Source organism: Podarcis gaigeae (assembly GCF_964106915.1).
Source record: "Podarcis gaigeae genome assembly, chromosome: 4".
Taxonomy (NCBI): Eukaryota; Metazoa; Chordata; class Lepidosauria; order Squamata; family Lacertidae; genus Podarcis; species Podarcis gaigeae.
This window is the reverse complement of record NC_139677.1, coordinates 23,998,141-24,020,966: the sequence shown is the minus strand read 5'-3', so window position 1 is coordinate 24,020,966 and position 22,826 is coordinate 23,998,141. Positions and strand designations below refer to the sequence as shown.

The 22,826-nt window shown below is 44.0% G+C and overlaps 1 protein-coding gene and 1 long non-coding RNA gene across 3 annotated transcripts in view; one reads left to right on the top strand and one right to left on the bottom strand.

Moving 5' to 3' along the window:
* DOCK9 (dedicator of cytokinesis 9) overlaps positions 1 to 22,826 on the top strand; it is a 132,542-nt gene that overhangs the window by 13,387 nt on the left and 96,329 nt on the right. The window lies entirely within an intron of this gene.
* On the bottom strand, positions 11,054 to 12,047 carry LOC310843010. The gene is made up of 2 exons (XR_014563450.1): positions 11,289 to 12,047; positions 11,054 to 11,213 (listed from the first exon to the last, which is right to left on the bottom strand). It is a non-coding gene; the product is annotated as an uncharacterized lncRNA (long non-coding RNA).

Here is a 22,826-nt window from a genome sequence, read left to right as displayed (position 1 = left end):
ATTCAAAGTCTGAGCCATGTGAACCTGTTACCAGTTTATATAAAAAGGTAAAGGGACCCCTGACCATTAGGTCCAGTCGTGACCGACTCTGGGGTTGCGGCACTCATCTCGCTTTACTGGCTGAGGGAGCCGGCGTACAGCTTCCGGGTCATGTGGCCAGCATGACTAAGCCGCTTTTGGCAAACCAGAGCAGTGCACGGAAACACCATTTACCTTCCCGCCGATGCGGTACCTATTTATCTACTTGCACTTTGATGTGTTTTCAAACTACTAGGTTGGCAGGAGCAGGGACCGAGCAATGGGAGCTCACCCCGTTGTGGGTATTGAACCGCCGACCTTCTGATCAGCAAGTCCTAGGCTCTGTGGTTTAACCCACAGCACCACCCGCGTCCCTCTATCAGTTTATATAACAGGGCCTAAAAGGAGCAGCATAATCCAGTTCCTTAAGCACTGTTTACATATTTATATGGAGGGACTATTAAAATATATATGATCTAAACATTTTGAATTACAAGCAAAAAGGCCATATTATTTTCATCCAACCCAAACCCACTAAAATAAGGATTTATTATTACAGTATTATATGCTAAAATTCCCAGATGCATTAAGCTATCTCAGTAATTCAGCTGCTGGTGAATTATGAGAAAGATACATCATTCCTAAGAGTCAGATGGGACTGAATTGCTGCAAAAGTTACTAACATTCCTGGGAATCTCATCATGGCACATTATTTGTCATATGATCTAGTTCACATAACATTTGCCCCTGAAAGATGGAAGAAGATTTAGTTTAAAATGACACGCTCCCAAAGAATAAAAAAGTTTTTTCCCTTGAAGATGATACATTTAGGCTGCACAACACACATGATGCAATATATGCTAGGTAGTAAATAGACTTGAATACATAACATCAGAATAACTGCAAAGATGTGGAATCTGTTTAACCACATGGACTACATGTAACTGAGGACAAGCTCTCACATGCTGGAGGAATGCTACACAACAAAGGTTTTAAGGCGAGGATGGGGAGAAAAACAAATAAAAGATTATTCATGGGCTGTAGAACCACAATTGGGGAGTGAGTAGGACCAGCTGTGGGATGCTCCTTTCCAACAAAGAAAAATTTGGCTAGTACCACAATAACAATCAGGGATGCGGGTGGCGCTATGGGTTAAACCACGGAGCCTAGGACGTGCTGCTCTGGTTCTCCAGAAGCGACTTAGTCATGCTGGCCACATGACCCGGAAGCTGTACGCCCGCTCCCTCGGCCAATAAAGCGAGATGAGCGCCACAACCCCAGAGTCGGTCACAATTGGACCTAATGGTCAGGGGTCCCTTTACCTTTTTACAAAAGCAATCAGTTTTTTGTCGTTAACACAGTGTTAAAAGTCTTGAGCAGAAAGCTTGAGCAGCCTCTGGGTCTGACGTAGCTCCCCAAGTGAATTTTTCTGCCTCCACGCCCACACCATCCATTTTGGCAGCAGGGGAGAAACATGGGGGAAATATTCAAGTAGACGCAGCACTGGGGTGGACAGAGTGTTTTAAACTTGTCTGGCAGTCCTGATGAGGATGCAGATTGTTTCTCCCTGGACACTGAGGTCCATCGCCGTTGGCCTTCTGGCGTTTCCCTCGCTGTGAGAAGCCAGAGGGCCTTCTCAGTGGTGGCGCCTGCCCTGTGGAACACCCTCCACCAGGTGTCAAAGAGAAAAATAACTACCAAACTTTTAGAAGACATCTAAAGGCAGCCCTGTTTGGAGAAGCTTTTAATGTTTAATAGGTTATTGTATTTTAGTGTTTTGTTGGAAGCCACCCAGAGTGGCTGGGGAAACCCAGCCAGATGGGTGGGGTATAAATAAAAAATTATTATTATTATTATTCCTTCCTACTCATCAGATGGATCATTTGTGCACAATTCCTCTCTGTGTGTGCTTGTGCAAGTGAGGTGGGGTGCCCACACCCTGCATAGGAATGTTGCCCCGGAGGGTTGGCCAAGAGTGAATGTGGCCCTTGGGCCAATAAAAGTTAGTTGCACCTGGTCGAGAAGATGTAGTAGTGGCTCCCATATCTGTTACTCAGAATTGCTTTGGAGGTGATTTTTAGCATTCATGTCAGGAAAAGCCAGCTTTCACACTGAAACCTAATTCAGGTTGCTGCTACCATGCCATCCCTTAAGCTACCCCAAGTTTAAATGTATGTAGGTCTATCTACACATTTCTGTTTTAGCTAAGTTGCCTTTCCAACTTGCCATTTACCTCCTTTCTGTGTTATAATTTATGAATGTAACCTCTGATCCTATATCATAAATATGAGCATGATATGTTATACTGTGAATATGGAGTTGGCCTGAATATTACTTATCAAGTTATGTTTTCTATATACAGGGCTGCTTCTGTTGTGAAAGAAAATGCCACAGTTTTTGCTACCAGGTCCTTCTACTGCTTTTTTTCTATTTAGCAAGTGGTGTTATTGGCCATGCATGAAAAGCAGGCTCATCTCCTCTGTAATATAATTTTATCCGTCATTGCTTTTAAACTGTTACCACATGCAGTATATTTCCATTTCTCATGCCCTATTGGCCTTGGCAGCAAGTTTAAATTGAATGAATTTTTACTCCAAAAATTGACTGCTTATACTATTTACCCAGCATCCCAATAGATTTCTATTTTTGTATGACTGCATTCCTAATGACTTCCCCAAATAAATAACTTTAATCAGTATTCTATTCTCAGGAGGTAAGGCAATGAATGTTCAGGCCTTCAGATTGTTAGTATAGTAATTGTTGAGGGAAAGAAAAATGGAAGTGTAAAAGTTTATGAATTATAATGCTAATTTTAAAATGCAAGGAAGAGAGAAGAATTAGAAGCTAATATATTTATGCATTTATGCACCTTAGAATTAAATCTAAAGCAAATTAAGAAATGAGATACTGCCTTTGAAAAAGGGCTACCATATTCTCCCATATTGAAAGTTTTGATTATTATTTTTTGCAAACCCCCCCCAAAAAAGGGAGAAAACATCAATCTTTTAGTGAAAAAAGCTCAACAAAGCTTTAAAAAAACAAAAAAACCTCCCCCCCATATTTTCACTTTTTTGAAATATTGCAACCCTACTTTATATTATTATTATTACTTTGAAATCCATAGTCCCCCAGCACAATTGCACTGGCAACAATTCCTGTGTTTCCCAGAGATACTAATCCTCCTTGTCATTGTGCTTTAGTATTCTTTAAAATCCTCAATAAGAATTTAAATATTATTTGGGCTGGAGATGAGTGGCACTTAAAGGCTTAGTAGTATCACATGATTTTAAGCATCTGTATTGACTGCCAGTTCATTTGTGGGCCCAAATTTAAAAGGCTGATTCTGATATGTAAAACCCTAAAAGTCTTTGATGCAGAGTTTCTCAGGTAATGCCTTTTGTATAATGATTTATATTTATATAATTTATATTGTATGACCCCCCCCCCAGCACTTAAGTTTGTCTGATGAGGGCCTGCTCTGAATTTCATTTTATAGGGAGCAGAGGCGTAGGAAGTGGGGTGCGGTGGGTGAGAATCGCCCCGGGTGTCATCACTGAGGGGGGTGACAAAATGCCACAAAATGAGGAGACCCCCCCCCCCAGCAGGCTCTGGAATGGCCGCTTCAGTTCCTGGGAGAAAAGAGAGAAGAGAGGTTGAGTGCTGGGTTAAATCTTGCAAGGGTATGAGAAGAAGAATGAGCTGTGCAAAGGGAAGTCAAAGCAGAGGACATACCTCTTTGTCCTCCTCCTTTTCTGCGCCCCCAAGAACAGCCTCCATTGTCCTATGCAGGATAGCACTGACCATAGTGTAGCTGAAATGGGGTCTCATGAAACTGGAGAGAGAAGGGGAAGGGGTTAGATGCTGCCTCCTCCAAGTCTCCTTTACCCCCTTTTCCCTCCTGCCTGCTCTTGCCCACCCGGAGCTCCCACTGGAGTTCTGCTCCTCACCCACCCCCTGCCCACCCCAAAGACCATCCTCACAGGAGGGCCTCAAAGGCCAAGGCCAGGCTCAGGAGGCGATCCCTGAAGCACTCCAAGTGGCCACGGGTGTCCTGGAAGAGAGCAGAGGAGGAAAGTCAGCTCCTTCCGGGAGGACCTGGGAGAGCAGGGTTCAAATCCCCACTCAGCCATGAAGCTTCCTGTTGGACCTTGGGCCAGCCTAGTCTACTTTGCAGGGCTGCTGTGAAGATAGCAATTGGTGGCAGGGAGAACCATGGAGGCCACCTTGAGCTCCTGGGAGGGAAATGGGCTAGGAATGTCCTAGTAAATGTACTGTATTTTTCGTTCCATAAGACACACTTTTTTCCTCCTAAAAAGTAAGGGGAAGTGTGTGTGTGTCTTATGGAGCGAGTGCAGGTGGGAGGCAGGCGGGGAAAGCCCCCGAGAGCCGCACACACGCTCCGTGCGCTCTTTAAAGGGAGCATGGCTCTTGGGGGCTTTTCTCCGACGAGGGAGAAGGGCAGCCCATCACTGACGGGCTGTCCTTCTCCCACCTCGTAGAAAAGCGCACAAGAGCCGTGCTCCCTTTAAAGAGTGCACAGCTCTTGCTGGCTTTTGTGGGAGGTGGGGGAATTTCCCCACCTCGTAGAAAAGCCCGCAAAAGCCCTGCGCTCTTTAAAGAGCTGCGCCTAGCGTGTGTGCGGCTCTTGGGGGCTTTTCCCCAAGGAGGGAGAAGGGACTGACGCGGCCTCAGGGAAAAGCCCCCAAGAGCCACACATACGCTCCACATGGCTCTTTAAAGGGAGCGCTGAGCAGAGCCTGGGATGCATACAGGCTCTGCTCAGCACTCCCTTTAAAGAATATTTTTTTCATGCATTCCCCCTCTAAAAATTAGGTGCGTCTTATGGTCAGGTGCGTCTTATGGAGCGAAAAATACAGTAAATGGTGAGAGGGGACAGTGTGGAGGAGCTGAGCTCTCTGGAGAAGACTCGCCATGTCGATTTCCAGAGAGCTAAGGCTGTGCAGAGGAGACCTCAGGACTCACACCCCGCCCCCAGGAGACCAAGAGAAAGCAAAGGAATGCTACTTACAGTCTGCACATTTTGTTCACAAAAAATTCCCACCCTCCTCTCTAAACTAGCTAACTATCTAAAATGCCCACCCAAGCCTAACTCTGGTCCCAAACCCAGCCCTAACCCTAACCCCTGCCCTAACCCTACACTTACCCCTAACTACTCCTCTATGAACAAAATTAATATATATAAATATGTGCATAAATGTGCACAAAGTAAAAATGTAAAATAAAAAATATGAAAATAAAGAACAAAAAAATAGTGTTAAAATAAAAAGTAAAATAATAAATAAAACAAAAATTAATAAAATCAAATAAATCAAATAAAAGTAATAAATCAAATGAGCACCTCTCCTTCTCTTCTCCAACCACCACCAACTTCTCTCCTCCACTTGCCTCACTGCTAACCCACAATGACCGCCTGCAAGTCAGTGGCTTTTAAGGGAGAAGCAAGAGATGTCACAAAGGAGGGCAGGTCCTTGTCACCGTGGCAACCCCCTCCCCAACTGATAACGAGACCAAGCTTTCACTGGAAGCAAGGCCTTAGAAGCCCCTAAGTTCTGGAACTCTCTCCTAAGGATCAACACCACTCCTTCCTGCAAATTTTATGACTTAGCAAAAACGTTTTCCTTTCACTTGTTAACTGGTTCTTTTTCTGGCCCTTATACAGATTATGTTGCAGTTCTTTATAATGCAGTTTTTATAATTTGGCTTACAGTGGTACCTCGGGTTAAGAACTTAATTTGTTCTGGAGGTCCGTTCTTAACCTGAAACTGTTCGTAACCTGAGGTACCACTTTAGCTAATGGGGCATCCCGCTGCCGCCATGCAATTTCTGTTCTCATCCTGAAGCAAAGTTCTTAACCCTAGGTACTATTTCTGGGTTAGCGGAGTCTGTAACCTGAAGCATCTGTAACCTGAAGCGTCTGTAACCCGAGGTACCAGTGTATTTAGATTGTGTTATTGAGGTTTGTTTCTAAGTTTGTGGACTTTTTTTTACAGCTAAAATGATAAAGTGGTTGTAATAAATTAAATTACTCACTTAATTTGAATTTTAAAAGTACAAATGAGGACAGTTGTTGAGCTTTCTTTCTTTTTTACAATAACGCGCCAAAACCCCCCTGCAATTTTTCAATAAGATCCAGAACAAAGTGCCACCTTTCAGAAATTCCTCCTGGACGTCAATTCCGCCTTTGAAATCCCAGTCATGTACGGCAGAAAAGCTGGACATATGGCAGCCTATTTTAAAAAGCAGTAAACGGCAGACAGATAATTTTGGAAGGAACGGGAATCAAACAAGGACAGCCCAGTTCTCCTGGAGTAATCCAGTACTGTACATAAAAATGCTACTCAACCTGAAAAAGTTAAAGCCAGTTTGGGATAATATTTTAGGCAATATTTAGAGGCAAACATTAAAGCATAAATGGCAGAGTTTCTGGAAGTGGCTTTCTCAATTTAACACACACACCCCAAATCAGAGGAACTGAAAGCTGAGGTAAACAGAGGCTTAGTCTTTGAAATATTTATGGCCGTGGATTGCGAGAGCTGTCTTTGGCTGATTGATGGGAACCCTGCTTACTATTGTCTCAGCTACTGAGGTGTTGTGAAATGTTTATATGCATTTTAGCTTCTCATAAGTTAATAAAACAAACAAAAAAAACCTGTCAGCACACAAAGCCTAGAGACGGACACAATTAAAATCTCACCCACTCACAAATATGCACTTACACAGATCTTGTACTCTTCTGTTGCAATGGAATGCACCACAGCTTCATCAGATAAAAGGGGTGAAAGTCAACTAAATTTTACTCAGAGTATTTTACTATTGAAATGAAATAACTTGACTAATCTAATTTTAATGGATCTGAGTAAAACTTAGCTGAATACCACCCAAGCATTACAGATGACTTGTAATGTGTGTACATAGTCTCCTGGAGCTAAAATATTATGGAACGGCAATCTACACAGTCCCTGCCGGTTCTCACTTAATTATTCCAACAAGTGCAAAACTCTTGCAATTTGTTGGGAAACTGAGCACACAAACATATAAAAGAGCAAATATACCAAGGACAGGGCCTGTTAACAGAGGCTGCACGATGGCTTTAATAATGCTGGACTTTCCCCCCCCTGATCATAACAGTTTCTGTTTATAATTTCCATTTATTTCAGTGGGGATGTAACTTACCGTATTTTTCGCCCTATAGGACGCACTTTTCCCCCTCCAAAAATGAAGGGGAAATGCGTGTGCGTCCTATGGGGCGAATGCAGGCTTTCGCTGAAGCCTGGAGAGCGAGAGGGGTCGGTGCGCACCGACCCCTCTCGCTCTCCAGGCTTCAGAAAGCTATCCACAAGCCTTGCAAGCCTGGCGGGAGGTCCCGCGGGCTCGCAAGGCTTGCGGGCAGCAGCCTGCAGCCCACAAGCTCGGGGGACAGCGGGGAGGCGCAGCGCCGCCACCCCGCTATTCCCCGACCTGATCTGGGGGCTGGCGGGGGGGGGGAGAAGCAAGCTTACTTCTCCCCATCGCCAGCCCCACAAGCTCGGGGGATAGCGGGGAGGCGGAGCGCCGCCACCCCGCTATTCCCCGACCTGATCTGGAGGCTGGCTGGGGGGAGAAGCAAGCTTGCTTCTCCCCCCCCGCCAGCCCCACAAGCTTGGGGGATAGCGGGGAGGCAGAGCGCCGCCACCCCGCTATTCCCCGACCTGATCTGGAGGCTGGCAGGGGGGGGGAGAAGCAAGCTTACTTCTCCCCATCGCCAGCCCCACAAGCTCGGGGGATAGCGGGGAGGCGGAGCGCCGCCACCCCGCTATTCCCCGACCTCATCTGGAGGCTGGCTGGGGGGAGAAGCAAGCTTGCTTCTCTCCCCCCCCCCCCCGCCAGCCCCACAAGCTTGGGGGATAGCGGGGAGGCAGAGCGCCGCCACCCCGCTATTCCCCGACCTGATCTGGAGGCTGGCGATGGGGAGAAGCAAGCTTGCTTCTCCCCCCCCCCGCCAGCCCCACAAGCTCGGGGGATAGCAGGGAGGTAGAGCGCTGCCACCCCGCTATTCCCGGACCTGGTCTGGAGGCTGGCGGGAAGGGGGGGGGGAGAAGCAAGCTTCTCCCCATCACCAGCCCCACCAGCTTGGGGAACAGCAGGGCAAGCCGCTGCCCCACGGAGGCTAGAGAAGCTGTCCCTGAAGGCAGAAGAGGGAGACGGAGTGCTCCGTCTCCCTCTTCTAGCTTGGGGATGGCTGCGCAAACCTGGGCGGGAAAAATTTTTTTTCCCTTGATTTCCCCCCCAAAAAACTAGGTGCGTCCTATGGGCCGGTGCGTCCTATAGGGCGAAAAATACGGTACTTTTATTCAGTTACCCTCTTCCCATTTCCCTGAGCAGTGAGAAATTTAAGGGGCAAAGCATACTTGCCTTCGGTTATCTTTAGAAGGGTTGGTCCCCAAAGGCTTGTTGTTGTTGTTTAGTCGTTTAGTCGTGTCCGACTCTTCGTGACCCCATGGACCAGAGCACGCCAGGCTTATAACCTTTATAATTAAATTTATTTACATTTACATATTTATTTATTTACATTTATATACATTGACCAAAGCTGGAGCCAGACAGCATAACTCTACTGCCTTTGCAGAATTCAGAGCTAACTCTATTCCTGTCTCTCTAAAGACTACACCTTTTGTAGTTCTTTTTCACAGTGAACTCTTACTCATCGCTTCCCTTATCTAGGGAGAAGAGAAGAGAATAAATCATCTTCACCAAAATGGCTCTGACCTTCCAGAGCTATCTCCAGCTATTTCCTAGCCACTCTGGTTCATTTACCTGTAATTCCCCTAAGAATCCTGTGGCTGCCAGCTTATCTGCTGACTACGGATGGAAGAGAAATTAAATTCAGTTCACATTTTAAAGGGAGCTTAGCTAATCTGAAACAAGATGCAAAGCAAAATGCAGCTGTCTTTCAAAAGCCAAACTTTTCTGAATTTTGCAATGCTGTTCTCCAGTCAAGATATTGGCATCCATCTGTCCTGAGAGACAATGGAGTGCCCCTCCAGGGGTGAAGTCAAGACCCTGCAGTGTGTATGGGGAGCAAGCCTGTGCAGTGTGTATGGAGGTCCTGGGCTGCCCATATGACAAGGCCTTGCCGATGTGGTCCAAAGGAAAGCAGAGCAAAAGGTCTGGCACCTTCTTGGCTGCAGGAGTTGCTAGAAGGAGGAGTACAAGGCACCATCCAACCGACTTAGGGACTCCACTCTGAATTTATGTAGGGTTTGCTCCTTAGTCTTCACTTCTCCCAAATACATCCCCTAAGGCAGTGGAGGTTTAGGATCAGAGTTTTCCTTCTCCTAGATGGGCTACTTTTCCAGGTTGATGAGCCCCACCTGCTCCTCACTTTCCTCTACAGCACATGCACCTTCACGACTGTTGGACCCACAATTGGTCTCGTCCGCTCAATCTGCCAGAGCCTGTCTTTGCATAGGGGGAAGTTCCTAACACAGAGGGTTTGCGACCTATCGGCTGCCCTCACTTGGTTTAGCTGGCCAGTCGAAACTGTTTCTTGGGGTGTGGCCACTGTTGCATGCTTACAGTTTCTGGGAGCCACAGGTGAGAGCTGAGTGCAGGATGGGCACCAAAGCACTGGCGGAGGAAGAGGGGGGCGGGGGAGCGCACAGCCCCCAGCACCACGATCCTGGTGGGGTGCTACCGCGGCTGCCCCATGTGCTGGGTGCCACGCCCCCAGGACGCGTGCCATGCCCCTGCGGGCGGCGTACCATGCTCCCAATATGCACACCACGCCCCCAGGACCCATGCCACGCCCCTGGGATGTGAACCATGCCCCCGGGACACGCGCCAGCCATGCCCCCACCTGCTCTCTGTCCCCGGTGCTGGAGCATGAAGCTTCGCCACTGCACCAAAGGTGGACAAACTACCCCAGATGGAGCACAATGTGTCCCCCACCTGAGTTACTACCCCTCCCCTAACACCTCATACAAATAATGTGTAGAAAAATGTATGCCCCAGGGGGAAACTGTATATGAATGCATACATTAGTGAAAACAACATATGAAAATGCAATATATTTGAGAAACTGCTTTGCAAATGTGTATATTGGGCAACATTCTCACCAGAATTCTGATGAATTTTCACAAGGGCTTTTTATTAATCACATACTGGTGTGGAAATGTGGGGAACTGAACTTAAGATAGGAAAAATGAGAAATTGAGAGAGGCCAAAGCTGTCAGATCTGCCCATCCCTACTGTTGACTGTTAAGGAACTTTAAGCAATCTGTGTCACCCCCCCACTGCCCCTATAAACCCTCTCCTATCAAAGCTCTCAAAGTAAGATGGGACTTGCATGTCACACAAAAAAGAAACACATCATCAAAAGACATACTTGCATGAAATGTGCATAAAAAATTGCTAGTAAATATATTATAAAAAATAAAAATAAAAACATTTTTGTTTAAACAAGCCTGCCTAGATATCTAGAAAGTTTACATGTGTTTTAATCTGTTTTCTTGTTTGCTCTATGTTGACTTTAATTATTGTTAAAGGTTTTAAATTGCTGTTTATAACCAAGATTTATTTATTTTACTGATATTTTCAGTGTTATTCTGTTTGTAAATTGCTTTGAGTGCTTCTTCATTTGTTAAAACCAAGCCGTTAATAAATAAACACATTGTGTCTAAAAAGAAAAAAGAAAAAAAGAGAAGTGTGCATATCTGTATAAATGCAACTTTACAAGAAGAAAAAATTACTATAATAGAAATGCAATATAGCTAACCTTAGACTGGGTAAGACTGTGAGAAGGTGCCTAGTGCTAACTGTTGGATGGGCAACTTCAAAGCCTTCTTATAGTTCTTTATCTTTAAACTAGAGTTAAATCAAATAGAGGACACCTTCAAAAGGAGGGTTGTTCCCTGTAAAGTAGGATTCTTATCCAGCTTATCACATGCTGCAATACGTCAACGGTTTAAAGATGGTGAATAAAGGCAATTGTAATAACACCTTAGTGAGAGAAGCAATAAGAGAGGATTAGGTTTCGTTTTCAGATGCTCGGTTACACTCATCGTACAGACTTTGAATCTCTGTCGTGTGCTGAGATGTTGTTTAAGACACACAGACACACAAACAGCAGTGTGGTATAGTGGTTAGAGTATTGGACTAGGACCTGTGGAACAGGGTTTAAATCTCCACTGGGTGGCCTTGGGCCAGTCACCACCTCTCAACCTAACCTACCTGATAGGGTTTTTGTGAGGATAAAAAGGGAGGGCGAGAACCATGTACACTATCTAGAGCACCATGCGGCGTTCACACAGGGTCCCCGGACATTTGATGGTCTATTGATCCCTGTGCCGCCACCGCTGTGCTCGCTTCCTCACTGCCACCAACCCATTTCTTTCGGATACACACTGAGTCCAGACAGTTGTTAACATGAAACCAAATAAACAAGTTCATTTTATAAGCATGAACAAGTTTATGGTTTCAGATAATTTTCCTTGTCAGTTTCTTAATCTTAGTTTCTTTACCGGCCTATACCTTCCTAATACCTTCTAACTGATTACCCCAACTGTTTAACCGACTCCTCTTAACAGATTCTCTCACTCTCTCACATCAAACTAGCCCAACCCACAGACTTATCCTCCCTCTCCCTTTCTAACTCCAGACTCACTTCTTAACAACTCTAACTCCTCCCCTTGGGTTCCTATTGGTTAATCATTTTACACTTAGTTGACCCTTTCCTTATGACCCAGTATGATGTCACACACCTAGAAGGGCAAACGCCACACACCACTTCAGAGGAAAAGTGGTAGAGAAATGTAGTAGTAGTAGTAGTAGAGTGGTACCTCAGGTTAAGTACTTAATTCGTTCTGGAGGTCCATTCTTAACCTGAAACTGTTCTTAACCTGAAGCACCACTTTAGCTAATGGGGTCTCCTGCGGCCGCCTCGCCACAGGAGCCCGATTTCTGTTCTCACCCTGAAGCAAAGTTCTTAACCTGAAGCACTATTTCTGGGTTAGTGGAGTCTGTAACCTGAAGCGTATGTAACCTGAGGTACCACTGTAGTAGTAATACATTAATAACTATAATAAAAATTAATTAATTAATAGTAAAACAATTGAGTGAACATCAGTAACCTGAATGAAGAGAGAGATACATGAAATTATAATTGCATGAGGAAGTGTACTTGGAAACGAAAAACTTTATCCAGGGCTGATAGAACAAATTTTGAGGATGTGAGGCCCATTTGAACCAACCAGCCAGTTCTCTGTCTATAAACCTCTTGTACATGGCAGTTCCGATCATTTTTTACGGATTAATTCATTTGCTTTTTTCCACAAGCTTCAGAAATAACCCCTGTATACGTTTGCTTTGGTTCACCGCAACTCTGTCCTTTTAAGACTAAGCACAAAGGGATTAAAGCCGTCAGACTTCAGGTTTGCCTGGCTGCAAATTCAGATGTTTGACTTACAGTTATTGGCTCTAGGGAAGTTGGATTTGTTTCTGTATATTTATGTTGCCAAGAAACAAAGAAATGACTATTGTAAGATTTTTTCCTGGTGCTGGTTGTACACAAGAATTTCCTTGTGTAGCTTGAACTATAAGTAATTATAATTGTCTTCAGCAGTGGGGGGTTTTTTAATATAAAAAGGGGGTACTCAAGGGTACGCAGTACCGACACCTATTTTGTTGTTGTTGTTAAAAAGAGTGGCACTTACAGGACCCATTTTTCTAGAATGGGTCTTCAGAATCATTCAGATAGCCAATGCATATCACAAACTGCTTAAGGCAGAGTATTGGAATTTCAGCTGAATGTAGTACAGTGGTACCTCAGGTTACATACGCTTCAGATTACATACACTTCAGGTTACAGACTCCGCTAACCCAGAAATAGTGCTTCAGGTTAAGAACTTTGCTTCAGGATGAGAACAGAAATCATGCTCTGGCGGTGTGGCGGTGGCAGGAGGCCCCATTAGTTAAAGTGGTGCTTCAGGTTAAGAACAGTTTCAGGTTAAGAACGGACCTCCGGAACGAATTAAGTACTTAACCCGAGGTACCACTGTATTATACCGGGGTGTGTGTGTGTGTGTGTGTGTCAAATTTTATTTGAACTTCTTGATGCTGTAATAAGGTAGTTGTCTTACCAATAGTACAAAGCCACCTTATTTATTTAAATAATTTATACCCCAACATTCAGGTAAAAAGACCGCCCGAGAAACTTACAAAAACAAGTACAATAGTCCTTGTCTTTAATTTTACAGTGACATGATACACGAGGAAAAGAAGACAAAGAAGGGGGGAAACAATCTCAGGCACCAGTTCTTATAACACATTTATATAGACCTGTGCAGATCCTGGCTGTCTAGGAGAGCAGAAAAATACCCACCCTGATCAGGGGACAATGTCTAGGATAGGAGGCCACGGCTGTTCCTGCAACACAGTTCTGTTCCCAGACAGCTGACTTGATGGCAGCTAGAATTCTCATAAGTTCACACGTAGGCACAAATGAAGCTGTCAGTTTCTGTTTCTCTCACTTTCTAATTTTTCCGGTCACATTACTGCATCAGTTGGTGATTATTGTTTACATAGAAAATGTCGTCATGAAAATCCATCAGTACTTTTGTATGCAGTTTTGCCTAATATGCACATTTTTGCTAGCAATTTTGTAGGTTATTTTCATGAATATATGCATCTTTGAATACAAAACTGTATGTTTTTTGCGCACATTTACTTACAAAAATGCATTGCAAAATTCTGAGAAGTGAGAATTTCAAAGGATAGCCATGTTTCAGCGCACATAGTGTTTTGGAAACTGCAATTAGGTAAGGATGCATCAAACTGTTAAATTAACCAAATTTTCTTCCCTGTCACTACTACTCACAGCAGGGGTTTGATGGCCAACGCTAGTGAAATTTCTGGCTGACTTGGCACTGGCAAAGAGCGACCCCTTCGCAGAAGTACTCTTCCTCACCCCAAGCCGATCCTTGACCAGAGCAGATGACAATGTCCTGGCTAGAAGGCCAGGGCTGCTCTAGCCACCCAGTTCTTTTCTCAGATAGCTCATCTATGATTAATTATATTGAGGATATACTTATTTAAAATGGATTGGACCCTTATCTTTTCTGCATTCAATAATTCTTGTTTGAGTGTCTGTTACACTCAAATTATCTGTTACACTCAAATTGTCTGTTACACTCAAATTGTCTGTTACAATTAAATTAAAAATATATCCACAAGACAATGAAAGAACACTGTTCTGGAAATAACAGAGAATACATGCTCATCAGATGTTAGATCCTCAGAAGGATAAAAATTAAAGCAGGTGGATAGATTAAATCAAATGAAGCGGCTAGGCTTAGGCCATAATAAACTATGTGCTATTAGAGGATATTAAGATAATGATCATTTGGGTTAGCCTACAGCCTAATAAGAATTCTGGGATTGTAAATAACCCTTGATGGGTACAGTAGAGTTCATGACTTCTTTGTTGTGAGAGAGCACCAGCTCATTTTCATTTTGAGAGCCAAAAGTCTCTATCTGGAAATGTTAGTGTTAAGTTGTGGGTGAACATATCAGACGGCGCAGCGATTCTTCAGACAGCTCTTGTTTATTCACAGGCCAGAACAGAATTGAACTGAACTGAAGGGTTCAGCCAACCTGCTTATATATAGCTCAACTACAAAGCAACAGTAACAGCTTTCTGTAACTATCCAATCACTGAACGTCACTTTCAATTCCTTATTTGCATATGCAGACCTGAGTGAAAACTATCTACAGTATCCCCCTGCTGGCCCAGTACAGTAACTTCAGTACATAACAGTAAGGTGGCCACTTCAACCAAGGGCCTTGGTTTCCCACTCATATCCTTTATTGCAAGAGGGAGAAAATGTTTTCATCTCAAGGAACACATTCCCTTTCCCCCAAATTGTGGAACATCCATTGGCATGGTATTGCATCGTTCCCTCTACCTCTCCCTTCTCAGATGTCTGTGAAAACATGTCCTAAACTATGTGGTAACATCCCCACTTTTCCTCCCAGAGATTAAAACAGTGTTTCAGTCTCCCTGCTGACGGGAACAAACTGCTTGCTTTGATTAAAAGTTCTCCACCACCCCTGCTGTCCCAAGTCCTGAGATTTTGGGGAGACAAAATCCCCCATGCTACGACTCCCATAAGCTCTGGTGCAATGGGATCTATTCATTTAAGGAACGTATACCCCACTTTCCTGCATAAGTCTCAAAGTGACTTACAGTAAAAACAAACCACATACAAAATTTAAAATGCGTATTAAAACATCAGAAATAGAAACATTAGAACAGCATTCAATGTGCAAAGGCCTCCAGGGTTGGGGAATGTTTTCACGTGGTATCTGAAACTTAGCAGGCATGGTGCCTACCTGATTTTTAATAGGAAGGAGTTTTACAAAGTTGGGCCCTCTGCAATTGAAGGCCTAAGTTGTGGTTGACACAAGTTGTGCTTCTGGTCCATCTTGGTATTGTCACGGCCTGCTTCAGTCCTTCTGGTAGGAACTGGAAAGAGGAAATTATCGTAGATGATGTCTACATTAAGGAACGGCAGCCCCTGCCCACAATCCGGTGAGCATTTCCAGTTATTCGTTTTCCCTAATATTTAACATCATTTTTTATTTATCCAAGTGTATATGAATTCCTTATTTGCATACTGTGGTTGATGTTATTGTTGTGCTGTGTTTTGATACTTGTGTGAAAAGCAGTATATAGGTCTTTGAATAAACAGGGCTCCTTTGGGAGGAAGGGAAGGGAGGAAGGAATACAAATTGAATAAATAAATAAATTTAACAAAGAAAAATAAATAAAAAGTGGGAAGCCCACACAGCAGGACATGAACACAATACTGTCTCCTTCTGTTGTCCCACAATGACTGATATTCAGAGGCATAGTGCCTCTAACTCTGGAGATAACTATTTTTTAGTTTTTATTCTTATTCATTATTTAAATTTGTATACCACCCTTCATCTGAAGATCTCAGGGTGGTACACAGCATAAAAACACAAAATAAAAACACAAAATACATAACAATAAAAACAAACAAACCCATAATCACCCTCCCACGAACACATTTTAAAAAACCCATAGAATGTTAATCAGCCAAAGGCCTGGTTGAAGAGAAACTAGAAGCAATTTATGGCTTAATCCTCCATGAACTTGTCTAATCCCCTTTTAAAGCGATCCAAATTGTTGGCCATCAACATTTTTTATGGGAGCAAAGTCCATATTTGAATTACGTTCTGTATGAAGAAGTACCTCGCTTTGGTTTTCCTGAACCTGCTGTGTGTTCTAGTGTTGTGAACTTATGAGAAAACCACTTTACATTTACCGTGCATAATTGTATAAACCTCTCTCATATCTACTAACCCCCCCCCCCAAACTAAGAAGTGTCATCCCTTTGTTTCAAGGGATGAATAAAGAAACAACTCTTACTGAAAAAGAAGCAGATCCTCCACAGATTTAGCAAAATTGTACAGAACAAGCTGGCACCATCTGGTCAAAAGACAGCCGCTTCCCTCCTGCATCTCTGCGACATGCATAATTGACACATTGATTTTTATTTTTTAAAGAGGAATGTATTTTACAACCTTCTGCCATTACACCATTGTGCCAGTCAGACTAAGATTTTGTCTGCATCTCTGCCAAGTCACTTAAGCACAGGATGTTGCCAAAATGCTTTTTAAGCTCAACAGAGAGTTTGGTAGCAAGGATTGGGTGGAGGCTGTTGTGGCAAAATTTAATGAAAAGCACTGGACCTCTGCCATCATTCCAGTCATGTGTCAGTCATAACTAGCATGGTTTAGTTAAATAGGCAGGGTTTTGTTAAGTGGGGTATGTTGGGTCTATAGGTTGCTATCACTCAAGGTTAAAGGTAAAGGTAAAGGTACCCCTGCCCGTACGGGCCAGTCTTGACAGACTCTAGGGTTGTGCGCTCATCTCACTCTATAGGCCGGGAGCCAGCGCTGTCTGCAGACACTTCCGGGTCACGTGGCCAGCGTGACAAGCTGCATCTGGCGAGCCAGCGCAGCACACGGAACGCCGTTTACCTTCCCGTTGGTAAGCAGTCCCTATTTATCTACTTGCACTTAAGGGTGCTTTCGAACTGCTAGGTTGGCAGGCGCTGGGACCGAACGACGGGAGCGCACTCCGCCGTGGGGATTCGAACCGCCGACCATGCGATCGGCAAATCCTAGGCGCTGAGGTTTTACCCACAGCGCCACCCGCGTCCCTTCGCCACCCACGTCCACTCAAGGTTAGGTCACTGCAAACCTTAAAACACTTTCTCACACACAGAGACACATTCATATGCACACTCTTGCCTTAAAGGAACTGTCAAGCTCTTAATCCTGCAAATTATCTGAGTAAATCCTATTGTTTCTGCAAAGAGATTTATTGGGGGGTGGGGCTTACATTTCCACCAGAAGGTAAACAACAAGCTTCCAAAAGAATATTTCCAGTGCTTGCCTCAAGTTAGATGTCTGTTGAAACATTTAAAACAACCAACTGAAGTATCTATCTCATGACAGCAAATTAAGAAACCGAATATCCATTCATGATTATAGTTTGAAATCCAGTTTTAGCAGTTCTTTTCTGCCATAAACAGGGCAGGGGTTGGGGGTTTTTTTAGGTCAGCTACCCAGTAATATCGACAGCCAGCTGAGTCTGTCTGGTGAGTTTTGTTTTATAAGCAAACACGTATCTGCAAACTGATATTAATACCTTTTAATTAACAGCTCCCATTATTCCTGCAACAGGTTATGAGTCAACTGTGCCTATATACTACTAGGTGTCAGGATAATACGACAGCCAATGCATGAGCCACTTCCTTAAAAAAGAAACAGGGTTTGGATGGAGAAGGTGAAAGAAAAATCTGCTTGCTGGCAGGGATTTAAGCTTACTCAGCTGTTCTGCCATGAAGCACTTTTATGGAGATATATTTATGCTATGCAAACTGCAAGATTTTTACAGCTGAATACCACCCTAACTTGCTCCATCTTGCTTTTCTCTGAAGTCAAAGGTGCTGACGCACAGAGAGAAGCACAACTGAATATGGGCAGGCATAATGGAAAGGAAGATGTTAGCACTGAGAACTAGCAGAATCAAAATCATCTGCTCAGTTTAACTTCCCTGGCATTAAAGACTCTGCTTATCTAAGCTGGTTTGTGTGGTCTGGAAACATTTGACCTTGATAAGTACTGTTGTGCACACCCCAATCTCTGAGCAGTGAGAGACTTTAGGGGTTCCAGCACATATCCAGGGTGCTGTTTTCTTGGAATGAAGGTCCATGGAGGCTCTGACGTCTTTAGGATATATGGTTTTTATAACATATAGAACCATACCCTACCCTACTTATGCTGGTCTATGACCATAATAAAGATTTGATTGATTGACATATATAACCTGGGCATAAGCTGGAAATGCTCGCAGCATTAACACTCTAACAGATCTTGTTTTCCTATAAGGCAGGGGTGCCCAAACTTTTTTCAAAGAGGGCCAGATTTCATTAAGTGAACATGTGTGAAGGCCGACAAAAAGACCAACCATAGTTGTTGAGCTTTTAGGATTGAAGTTGTTGAACCTTTTTCTTAGGATTTCCCCCCGAAGTTGTTGGGCTTTTTTAAGGATTTTACCCAGGACATATACTGACATGGGAGGGGATGCGGGTGGTGCTGTGGGTTAAACAACAGAGCCTAAGACTTGCCAATCAGAAGTTTGTTGGTTCGAATCCCCGCAATGGGATGAGCTCCCGTTGCTTGGTCCCTGCTCCTGCGAACCTAGCAGTTCGAAAGCATGTCAGGGTGCAAGTAGATAAATAGGTACCGCTCCAGCAGGAAGGTAAACGGCGTTTCCGTGTGCTGCTCTGGTTCGCCAGAAGCGGCTTAGTCATGCTAGCCACATGACCCGGAAGCTGTACGCCGGCTCCCTCGGCCAATAAAGCGAGGTGAGCACCGCAACCCCAGAGTCAGTCACGACTGGACCTAATGGTCAGGGGTCCCTTTACTTTTACTATAATGATGCAGGGGCCAGATTAAATCGACCAGCGGGCCCCTGAAACAGACTTTGTACATGCCTGCTATAAGGTATCTAGTTGTGTTCCCAAACCCAGAGCTTTGGATTCAGCACAGATGGCAACTCAAGCCTCTGTGACCTTCCAGCTTTCACACATGGCCCTATACTAAACCAAAAGACTAGCTCCTGGCCTACTGTTCTCCTACCTATAAGATGATGTGGCCTTTAGCCAGTAGGGAGGAAAGTCTACCTCCTCTAGAAAAAGCATCAGTACCCAGTTGTCAACACATGTGTTCTTCACCACTTTGTCAGACATGCAAATGGAGGGTGACAAGCCAGGTTAGGGCAATTAACAGCGGAAAAACAAAAAACAAACCTGGTCTGATCGGTTCTACTACAAACTACAACCTTACAGTTATGAAATCACAGGTTTGGTTGGGATCCATGGACACCACCCAAACAAATCCTCCAATACTATAGCACTATGCAAGGGATACTAGACAGCACACCTAGGCAATTGCAGGGGTGTGTAACCTCTTTCAGACCAAGGTCCATGTTCTTTTTGTGGTCAACCTTCCAGGGACACACCAGTGATGGATGGGACCAGAGGCTAAAGTTTGCAGAGCGATAGACACAGATAGGTCACATGGGTAGAACCTGTCAGAACGTAGGATTTACTGTATTTTTAGTACTGATTACTAGTTAGTCCCATATAGACATACTCTTTAAATATCCTCTCAGCTGCGTGGGTGGGCAGCTCCGTAATATCCTATGCTGTACATGTTTACCAAGAGGTAAATTCCACTGAGCAAAATGCAGCTTATCCCTAAAGCAACAGTCAGGATGACTCAACTAGAGTTGTGTGGGTCAACTGCTTGGTGCTGTAGCAAAATGATCCAGCTGATCCACGTTCACATGAATGGCTCATTTAAATGTTCTCCCAGTCTCACGGAAGCTGCTTATGGAGAATAGCTCCCACACAATATGTCTAGGTGCACCTAGCAAAACGTGATTTTACTGGTTGGACTAGTATGTGTACTGGGTGGTTTGCAAATTCTTAAATACACTCTAAGCCTTTAGAGGCCAAAAACTACTGTGATTCCAAACTGTACACAAAGCAGCCTTTGGGCTACTCTAAAATAACATCACTAGCAGGAGAGCCAACAGGAGGCTTTGTTCTCCTGGCAAAGAGATAGGAGTTCACATAGTCCACCTTTTACTTATATGTAATATTTGAACCTTCTACAATGTACAGCAGGGATGGGGAACTGTTTTGCAGCCCAAGGGCCACATTTCTTTCTGGACAGCTTTCTGAGGGCCACATGGCAGTAGTGGTCAGAGCATGTTGGCAGGCTGCTAAATACAAGAGCCTAGGAGATAAGTCTACCCCTGGATTTGCATTTATTATTTTAAAAGTGGCTTCAGTATGCTTTCCTGCACAGAAAAAGCATGGAGGCTTCTGGAGGCCTGCCTGATGGGAAAAGTTGCTGAAGGGATCAAATTGGTCACCTCAGTGGAGGTGATGTTATATATCTTGTGAGCAGGACATAGCTTGAGCAATCCAATCCAATCTACCCACCTTACATGAAGATTTCCCTCTGGAGATGGGTCAATTTTTCAGCAGTACAAATTTAATAATGTTAACAAAGGAGTGAATAACACTACTGTTCTCCACAAAATAAAGAAAGAATATCCTGGCAGTGTAGGGACTTGCCCCATCTTGCCACAAACAGAGTTTTACTATGCTGCAGAGAACAAAAGGATGCCCAGGAATTCGGGCCTTCCTATAGCCAATCAGTTTTGGAAGTGCTCTGAAGTTTTTATTTAGGAAGGTATATTCACTCTGGGCTCCACAGCCAAATTGCAAAATCACTCTTGCTGCCAGCACGTAGCCCAGGTTTGACTCTGTTTCTCCCCTGGCTTTTCCTCCACTGCTTCCAGTCCCCTGACTCCATGGATCGGGGCTTGATGAAGCAGATATTATTGCCCTAGCTGTTCAAAAGCCCTTTTTAGGGATCTACATACTGCTGCCACTGTGACTATCTCGCTTCTGTTTTCAGTGTGTGATGAGTGTTTTGTGAATAAACCTGACACACTGAGAGGGGGAGCCACCCCTGTCTTTGTCATTTCCAGTTGATGATATCAAACAACAGGAATCCTGTTCAGGTGATGAAGTGGAGAAACTCCAAAACAAAAGGGGAAGGGTCTGCTGAACACACCCCAGAAGCACTGCCACCCGATGACACCATGGAAGAGTCAGAGTAGCCAGAAACTCCCTTTCTCTACTGCAGTCAGATACTAAAGCAAAGCAGCAGCTTCCAGTACTGGAAGGGCTCACAATTAGGAGGCAACTGTGTTGACCCTATATAGGGCTGAGCCTCAGTTCGTTCCTTGATGAAGCAACATGGGAGCTATGTGTTCTGTGCGGGGTAGAGCACATCATGAAACCTTCCCTAACTAGTCTTGCCTCATTCGGTGTTCCACTTCAGTCAGCTCCAGAGTATGACAGATGAGTCTAAAGATGGTAACAAAAAAACCCCACTTCTTCCTCAACATACAACTTGCAAACATGACTTAGTGAATTTTATTCCATATCTCTAGCCATGGTTTATGAAGTCACCCAGTTCATCCTACACACTCTACCCAATTCAGTGGTACCTTGGTTCTCAAATGCCGAAAACCCGGAAATAAGTGTTCTGGTTTGGAACTTTTTTTGGGAATTAAACGTCCGATGTGGTTGTTGGCTATTGTTTCTGGGGCGCCTGCACCAATCAGAAGCTGTGCCTTGGTTTTTGAACATTTTGGAAGTCAAAACGGACTTCCAGAATGGATTAAGTTTGGCACTTTTGTTTTTGCTATTTATTTTGCATTTTTGAGGCTTTTTTCGGTTAATTTGTTATTGTGACTGTGTGGAGCCCAGTTCAGTTACTGATTGATTGAATCTGTGACTGTGGAAATGGATAAAAGCCCTCCATCCAAACAATGACTATCATTAGTGCTGGTAAGAAAAGAAAAAAAATTTAACAGCTACAATACTGTCTTATGTATTTTATAGTACAGTACATTAATAATTGCTTTCATTTTATGGATCAATGGTCTCGTTAGTAAAATTCATGTTAAATTGCTGCTTTAGGGGTTGTTTGGAACAAATTAATCTGGAACAAATTAATCCCTTTTGCATTACTTTCTATGGGAAAGCGTGCCTTGGTTTTGGAAAGGACTTCTGAAACGGATTAAGTTTGAGAACCAATGTACCACTGTATTAAAATATGTGCCCTAAGTTACTTCGCTCCACCATATTACTCATTATAAACCCTCAGAGTTCCGCTGTTACTCATGAAATTAGGACTGACGTGTAAAGAGGTGTCTAGGATTGTTCTAGCCCCTTACGCAGTACTTTTCCCTTTGGAATTTCCTTATTCTTGTGAATATAATTTTTTGGGGAATTTTTAAGAATCTAACATAAAATGTATATTTGAATCAATAACACAGTAGATTCCAGTAGCTCAAATATCAATTAGGGCTAGCCCTACTGACAGCCATTCTCTTGGACAGAGTTTCAGAGAATGTGAAACCTATCTGATGTGTCTGGTGGAAATAGTTTCTGGACTGGAGAAGCAGGTTGTCCCCCTCTGCTTTTCCAGGTTCCCAGCCGTTTCATGTTCTCCTATACAACTCAGCTGAGAACCACCTGCATAGCCCTGAGCTGGGTCTGTCATGCCAGGCTAGAATATGAGGAACTGGCAGGTTGCCAGATGTTGCTTTTTCAAGGCAATCTCCT